We start from the raw sequence: 8,756 nt of genomic DNA, 5'->3' as shown, positions 1-8,756 counted from the left end.
TTTTAATGTCTTCTCAATTCACATAGATCACTATTGTCTCTAATTTCAGCAAGAGACAGGGAATTGTCTAAAAACATGTGGTGCTGTGCAAGGAGTGCCTACTGCAGCTGTAGCTGCTGGTAGCTGAGAGGCTGTGCCAAAGGCTGCTTAGCTTGACACTAGTTTCTTACCAGTGTTCCCTAAACATGTGCTCTGGCCACTCAAAATATTGGGTTCAATGGAATCGACCAGTTATGGCTGTTTGCGTGTAGGAGCTGGTCAACTTTTTCTGGAATAAAAGAATCACAGCTTGTACCTTTGCTTCAAGGTGTTTCAGATGCTGAGTGCCCTGTCTGATATTCACATCCTCTGAGTCAGCTCACGCCCTTTTGCTTTTTCTCTCGTGAAATGTGTGTGTCAAAGCAAAGAGGAACCTGGCAGAAAATGCTGGCTCCAGGTGGAGTAAAACCACTCTTACGCTGACTTTTCTGTACTTCCTGTTTCTAAGCCTCAGGATTTCATTTCCTTCTGCTTGGTTGTGATCAGAGAAAAAAGTTATCCTATGTGTACCACCCTCATGTACTAACCAAGGAGTGATCCTCATGTACTGACCAAGGAATGATCTTGCCCTTCGGTTTATAAAGCTACAAGCAAGTTGTTACATAGCCCGAGCAGCTATCTAATATACAGGGCCCTGTGGCGTCACTTCTGTTGAAGAAAATATGGGTGATGTGGGTCATGCTTGCCTTTGATGTCTGGTTTAGTTTACAAATATGGAAAGCCTTTCCTCCTTGACCTGCAGAAGGATTGAGCAGCAGGCAGTTTTCTTGCTCACCACTTCCAAATGACAGGGAAGAGGAAGCTGGAGCCGCGGCGTGAGAGGTGCCAATGGGCCGCGGAGTGCCAGGATGGCCAGTGGCTTGGGCTGTGCCCAGCACTCCCCGGAGGCAGAGGAGGGCAGGACAGACACCAGAGAGCAGGCACTATGTGTTTCTGTTGTGCAGACCCTTGTTGGGATGACGGCAGCCAGGTTTTGTGCTGGCTAAGCTGCCAGGGTGCGGTGACGAAGAGACCTGCTTCACTGCCTTGTCCTTGTCGGGCTGATCTGGTTCCTCTGCTGCTGCTCAGGAAGGTATTTTGGAAGCAACTGCAAAAGCTCTGGCTGTGCCCTCGAGGTGATACATGAGGTCTGACTTTCCTTACACTGCACTGGGAGGAAAATTTACTCATGCTAACATGGTTAAATCCATGCAAAATTGGGGTAAGGAGAGATGAGATGCTCAGGACAGTGCAAATCCAAGCCAGTGCTTTGGTGAAGGCTGCAGGGATGTAGCTGCACATCTGGAGAAGGCACCTCCCAGGGGCAGCCCTGGCCCTCTTCTCTGCCACGGGTCAGTGGACCAGAAACACAAAGGATCTCAGAGGTTTCTGAAGGGTGGCAATTTTCTCATACTGCTCGCATCTGGTGTTTGCTCAAGGGGAACAACAGCACAGCAGGAAGATAGGTGCGGCTGCTTCTGGAGAAAAGCTTATCTGTGCCTTACTGTAAAACATGTAGCTTCTTTAGAAGAAGAAAAGAGAAAAAAAAAATCAGGATTAACGCTGCCTGTGAAAGACTTCCTTGATAACGCAGCCAAGGTTGGACGATACGTGATGTGCAAGCATAGGAAGCTGTGGGTTGCGTGGGTGAGAGACTGAGCATATAGCTTTCATTATTTTAGCTAAATTAACGGAAAGGTATTTTTCACTTTTGCTTCTCAGGATACAAGGTTTCCCTTCCCCCATGATCTGGCTCTTCTCCTGAATGGGTGCATTTTTGAGAACGTCCTTCCTAGCACACAGAGGGCCCTCCTCTCCCAACCTTACCTAGCAATTTAGTGCAAATTCCTGGGAGATTAGAAGGGGCATTTGGACAGCTGGCTCATTCTGTACCATTAGGGAATCTTTGATCTTTCTTTCTTCTGGCAATACTGCCAGCGAAATTGGTTTCTGAGCATAAAACATCTCTGCTTCTTGGTGTGTTGGGAGATCTGCTGATAAAAATGTGGTTATAAAACACTCTCTGAGGTGGTTGGATTCAGTGGAGGAAAAGCCAAAGGTTCGATATATTTTTGCTTAAGCAACGTACTGCCAAAGGAGAACAATGCAAACCTGTCAAGTTTTCAATACTTTAAACATTGGGAGGATGGATAAACCTCCAACAACGTGGTGATGCTGTGGTGGCTTCCAAAAGCCCTTCCTGCCTGACGCTGTGGCTCTTGGTGAGTCATTGCGAGTACAAACCCTCCGCTGCCCATGCAGATTTTGAGGGATTGGGATGGCGCGTTTTTTGGAGATCCTATCATTTAATGGCTATCGGCTCTTCAATACTGAGGGATCTAGTTTGATTAGACGTGCTTTGTAAATACAACCTTCGAGTTTTGCCACCTGATTGAGTCGGGATTGTGGTTTGCCAGGCCCACATTACCCCCCCAAAGGGGAGGGGAGGGGAGCTGGGCACCATGGAGGATTGGAGTGGTGAAGGGGAGCATTGTCTGGGTACCCCTTGCTTGACCAGGGGTGCTGCCATGCCATAGGGAGAGGGGGCACAAACCACTGACTGCTCTCCTGTAGCACGGATATGCTGCATCCTTTTGGGTGCTAAGCTCGGGTTGTGATGGGTATCACACGTACCTGACAACCTCCGGCTTACTGCTGCAGCAGCAGCAGAGGTTGCAGGGTGAGTTGCAGATACAACCTTAGATGTAAGCAGGGAGCGGGGTTTGGTTGTCCTTAGGTGGTTGGGTGGAACAAGTGACAATTAATCCTGCTCAGTTATATGCTCTCATTTGGTACTTGGTACATCCTGAAACCTGCGTCTCTAAAGTGTGTGCTCTCTGTGGAAAAATGCCATTTTGATTTCTTAATGGAATCTGACATGGATTTCGATTTCTGTGTACTGCAAAGGAGGAGAAAGTTTACAGTATTTTCCACTCACTAATTAGTGTTAGCATGACGCCAGCATCAAAGTATGGAGGGGTCTGTGGTGCTTTTCCACTGCACTGTTTTCATAGGCTTTTTTCTTATAATGTTTTATTTTTATGAGTATGTAGCTTTTGTAATTCTACCTGGTTTAAGTGAGATCTTCTGACAGCATCTTTAAATCCTCACTCAAAATACATCTGAAGTGCTATTTTAGCTGTATTTTGCTCAAGATAATCCTTCCTTTTGAAAGATGCACGTAGCCTCACCTTTTTGTAAACCTTGACAGCAAACAAGTATCTCATCCCCCTTAGACAAGCTGGGGAAAAAGTGTGGAGAGACTCTTGAGCCGACGACTCCTTCTGGCTGTGCACAGGCAGTGCAGACCTCCACCATGCTCATCCTCACCCTCCTCCATAGCAGTAGAGAACAGGGCCTTCTAGTGCACTCAGCCAAAATGGTGATCCAAGTGAGTGCTGCCCGGCTCCTGCCGAGCCCTGGAGGTGCCCAGCCATGCTCGGCAACTTCCTGAGGAGGTCTGCTGCAGGGCGCGCCGGAGTGAGCCAGGAGACGTGCTCCTGGGGAGAATATGTCTGAGCTTGGGATCCAGGGTCTCGTCCCTTCTCCCTCTGCCTAAATCCTGGAGGTATGCGTACAGCCCAACGGGCATTTGCAGGATACACCTAACACAGCCCGGGTAGGACTGAAGTTCTTGTAAAACGTATTTTTGGCTGCTTGCATTTAACTTGCTGGTGGTGGCATCGACAGGTTACAGCAATTATATAGGGAATGAAAGACGAGAATTTGGCTGCATCTTCCAAAAGTTGCCAACTTTTGAGGCAAATGTCAGAATTCAGGTCTCTCCCCTCCCAGGACAAGGTCCTTATCCACAGCTTGCAGGGCAAGAGACCCTCTTCACTCCCCCATGGGGCCAGGGGGATGACGTGACCCAGCCTCGGGAGGAGAGTGCCCTACGCGCATGGTGAGAGCAGCAGCCTCCTCAGTGGGGCCGTGTCTTAGGAGGTGGGTGGTGAAGGCTTGAAATGCTTTGGGCCAAGGAGACACTCGCCTCAGGGCCTCCTGCATTTCTAAGGCTTTGAGTGATGGAGGTCAGGGCAGCAGTGTGGCCAACTCTCCCAGGTGTCCTAAAGCGTGGTGGGCTAGTGGCCATGTGGAGGACATGGTTTGGGAGCTGAGAGGCATGCGTGGCTCCAAGGGGCACTGCCGGCCGGGTGACCCTTGCTGGGAACACAGGCGGGGGCTGGCTGGGGGCTGGCAGGAGTGAGGCACCCAGCTGCTGTGGGCCATTCTGGGTGTGCACGCATACCCCTGCTATGGCACGAACAAACCCGTCACGAACGAGCAGGTTAGGCTGGGCACCTCAGTGGTTAGGCAGCAACTAACCCCTTTTTTTTTTTTTTTAATTGCAATTTTGGATGTGTTTGGGCAATATGCCAAGATCACATAGGAAACCTTTGAAGGGTTAAGGGGCTCTCAGTCCCAACCCAGTATTTTAAGAAGCAGAATATTCTGAAGGAGGTAGAACTGAACGATCTCTGCAAAGGAATTTTTTTTTTTTTTTTTTTTTTTTTTTTTTGTCTCCCAAATGGGTGCAAGAGTGAAACAAAGAAATCCCTGCCCACACATATGCGGTGGATGTGTCAGTGGTATCATCTTGGTGGTAGGAAGGGGTACCCCGCTATCAGTGCTTGCAAGGTCAAAGATGTGTGCTGAGAGAGGGTGAGCCGAAAATGGGTGTTCTGCAGAGGGGAGGCCCAGACATCTCCTCCAATGGATACATGCAGAGGGGAGATGGGTCAGACGCAGGCAACGCTATCTCCCCTCGGCTGTTTCAGGCTTGTTGCCGTAACGCTCCTGACAGGTGAGGAGCTGACAGTATGAGCAAAGGCAGAGCGTGGGGCAGGCTGGCCGGATCTCCAAGTCAGCTATGGAGCTGCTCTTTGCGAGGCACCGCTGGGAAACGCCTGCCTCCCCCCCTGCGCTGTGTCTTCCCTCACCTCGGCACGCACGGATGCGCTCCTCTGAGGAACAAGTTTCTCTGTGTCAGAAATGAACAGTCACGCATTTGCAGACCTTTTAGGCAGCATCCATGCCCTAAGTGGAGTGGGGAACCAGCCCCTGGGCAGTGACCACCTGTAAGGCATAAGGCTCCCCGTGACCGGCACACGCAGAACTCGTGCGGCTGCAGGATGCGTGCCGGGGCAGGGATGCTGTTAGCCGTGCGGGTACCTCTGTTAGTGCAGCTCAGGGCAGGACACATGCCTAAGCCAGCTTCAGATGAGGGGGTAGTTGCTCCAGAGCAGACTCGGCCCCTGATTAATCCCTGCATGGAACAAAGCTGGAGAAAAGTGGAAAAAACAGTCCAAGCATACCTTAGAGCAAAAAGGCTGCCTGTATTGCTGCTCCTTCTCAAAGGAACATGTGATAGTTATTCCTTCCCTTCATTAATGCAGCTTTTTAATCCACGGGGACAGGGGCAGCAAATGCACACAAGTGGGCCCTGTCCTCCTGGGAGCAGGAAGGAAGAAATGTGATGGCTCTGTCATGACCTGGGCTCCAGTTCCACTGCTTGGGGCAAAACTCGGCCTCCTCTCCTTGGGCTGGCTCCAGGGTGAGGGGAGGACTGGGAGATTGTTACCCAAGTAAACAGCATCTTTAAAAAATCTTTTCACAGGATGGACTGTTTGTAGGGGAGTGTGGTGCATAAAGAAAAAAAAAATCCTCTGTTTTTACTTACTAGACTGTACCCATTTGAGGGAAAAAAATAGCCAGCATTTGTTAAAAAAGGGAATTGAATATTTTGTGAGCAATGTGCCCTGCTGCTGGGTGCCAAGGGCCAGTGCTGCTGGTGGCTATTGAGCTGTGACCACCTGCATACCCAGCACCCAGCCAAGACCATTTAACGTGATTACTGTGCTCCTGTCCCAGGAAGCGCTCACTCCCCAGCAAGACCGGGGCAATTGTGAAACACCATTGCTAGCCAGTAGGAACGTGTCCTGGAATTTTATGGCCATCTACATGTACCCGTGGAGCGTGACTGTGATTTTTTTAATGAGGTTCTGCTTATTGTTAGGTAACCGTGCTGCTTTCCACGTGTGTTTGCAGCAGTGCCTGGGGAACTGAGCGGTGAGGACAGTAGAGCTGTGCTGCGTGATGGTGAGAAAAGGAGTCGGTCCTTTCCCCGCAGGCACCGTGCCACAGATCACCCAAAACGCTGCTCCTGGAAGGGGGCAGGAGCCACAGCACAGGTACTGCGGGAGCTGATAACCACGGCTTGCTCTCAGGAGATGTAGTCCGGAATGTATATGAATTTGTAGCTAATGGTATAGCCTTCCCACGACGCCTGGTGAATGGTCAGAAGAATAAACTGCAGCATCGGTCGCCACTAAACTGAATTCCCCTGTCTGGTCATTAAAGCAATGAGTGCTTGCTGATTGGGGATGACTCATCTGAATCATCATCATAAGAACATAACACTCCAGCCTTTGTGCCTCTGCCGGCATCTATGAATTACTCTTCAGTAAGGGAATTGCATCTAACCTTGTTATGGGGGTCGGAAGCATCTCCATCCAGTGTCTTTTCCAAATGCTGCAGGTGTCAGCACATTTTTAATTTAACATTGTGGTTTTTTATGGTCTAAATCATATTTCACTGGCAGGCTGCAAATGGCAAGCCAATTTCCCCAGCTGGTGTCAATCCACACAGCTCTGCTTACTTTGCTGCAGCTCTGCTGATTTGTGCCAGCTGCAGCTCTGACCTGTGGCATCGCTCCTGCTGCTGCAGCCAAGTGAACCTTTATTTTGCGGTTTTGTAATAGCGGAGGTTGTGCAAACGTAGGGGAGCAGGTGGTCCATGTCCTTGCTTATAGGAATTGGATGTGCTTGCATTAGTGCTGGGATATCAGCGAGTGAATTAGTGTCACCCTCTTGGCCAGGTTCGCTAAATGTTACGTGTGATTCTGAGTACTTTTATTTTTGACTATCTGACTTAAGCTTCATTTGCAGAAAGCCAGTGCTGTGGTTTTCCTGAAAGCCCATCCTTTGTAAGATGATTTGGATAACCCCCATATCCAAAGTCACTTCTACAGCGTTTGGACTGAATTAGAGGTCATGTCCCACAAGGGCCGGCCGAGACCTTCAGCAATAGAGCCATTTGGTGGGAAGTCATTCTTGGGATGGGGGACAGAGCTGGAGAAGGGCTCGAAGCCCCATTTGTTCCCCTCGCCCTTCGGCTTGGCCATAAGGAAGGAGAGGCGAGCAGGCAGCTGCAGCCTGGTGCCTGTCGTGAGCTGAGCCCAGCTCAGGCCACTGTGGCACCAGAGGAGACCAAAGGCACCTTCTGAGTTATTTTTCCCTCCCCCTGGGCTGCCCTGAGCAGCCCTTTCATTTTGTGCTCAAGAGCCCAGCAAAACTCTGCAAGTAAAGGTTTGCATAACTTCCTGGTGATTTCCCCTGATTTTGGGGGATTAACATGATATGTATGTGAAAGTGCCAAAGATGATGATCTCTTGGACAGAAATATGTTAGACTTCATCTATTTATGTGCAAGAGCCACAGCAGTAACCTTTCTAAGGAAGAGCGACGATTCATTGAGAGTAAACTATATCTTCTACTCCCCATACCTACTTCAGTATTTCTTTCCTCAAAACTACACTAAGACCGATTTATAAATAAAAGACCTCCACCAGGAATACGGTTTCAAGAGATCTGCAAACTCTCACCTTCCAGAGAAAACCTGCATTTGCTTTCTGAGGGATCCCATCACTCTACATGTCATCATTGTACTGAAGAAAATGAAACCTTCGGCTACTGACAGATCCAGGAGGGCAAAGAAACTTCTTTCCCAGAGTGGTTTTGTAGCTTTGAGCCTAGCCCTTGTATATTGCCATTGCTATATAAAAAAATAATCTCCCTGTCAGATCCTCTCTCAGGTCCCACCAAAGTCAAATAGAAGTTACACAGATGCTTCTAAAACAAAAAAGAATCTGCTCTTGCCTAATGAAGACATAATCCTCCTCTCGGCTGCAATGGAGCCACACTGGTGTGATGGCGGGGGAAGTGAGTCCCACGCAGACCCTGAGATCTCTTAAAAATAATCCTTGCTTTGGTTTGCCCAGCCCCATGGCTTAGCCCCCTCTGGAGCTGCAGCAACTGGAGCAGTTTTGCCGGAGGTTACCCCAGCGCCCAGTGGTGCAAGGAGGCTATGGGGTGAGGGAAAGCAGGGGTTAGTTACTGTATTCGCATTTTTCTTCCCCGTCACAGGATGTTAGCCAGGGGGATCCTGTTCACAGATGTCATGCTGATTTTAGGAATATGACTGCGAATATCAGTTTTCTGTGATATAACTAGAATAAAGCAAACCCCAGAGGCGCAATGGTGTTTCTAGAGGGTCGCAGGGAGGCTCGTTCCTCGTCCCCCTGCAGAAAGGGTTAATTCCCTGTGTCGTGGTTTAACCCCAGCCAGCAACTAAGCACCACCCAGCTGCTCGCTCACTCCCCCACAGTGGGATTGGGGAGAGAATTGGAAGGGTAAAAGTGAGAAAACTCATGGGTTGAGTTAAGAACAGTTTAATAACTGAAATAAAACAAAGTAAAATGGTAGTAATAATAATAATAAAAGAACATACAAAGCAAGTGACGCACGATGCAATTGCTCACCACCCGCTGACTGATGCCCAACCAGTCCCTGAGCAGCGGCCCCCCCCGGCCAGCTTTCCCCCCGTTTATGTACTGCGCATGACGTCACATGGTTTGGAATGTTTCTTTGGGCAGTTTGGCTGTGGCCCCCCCCCGCTTT

This window comes from Pygoscelis adeliae, unplaced genomic scaffold, assembly GCF_000699105.1.
Source record: "Pygoscelis adeliae isolate BGI_AS28 unplaced genomic scaffold, ASM69910v1 Scaffold154, whole genome shotgun sequence".
Classification (NCBI taxonomy): domain Eukaryota; kingdom Metazoa; phylum Chordata; class Aves; order Sphenisciformes; family Spheniscidae; genus Pygoscelis; species Pygoscelis adeliae.
This window is presented reverse-complemented; position numbering follows the sequence as displayed.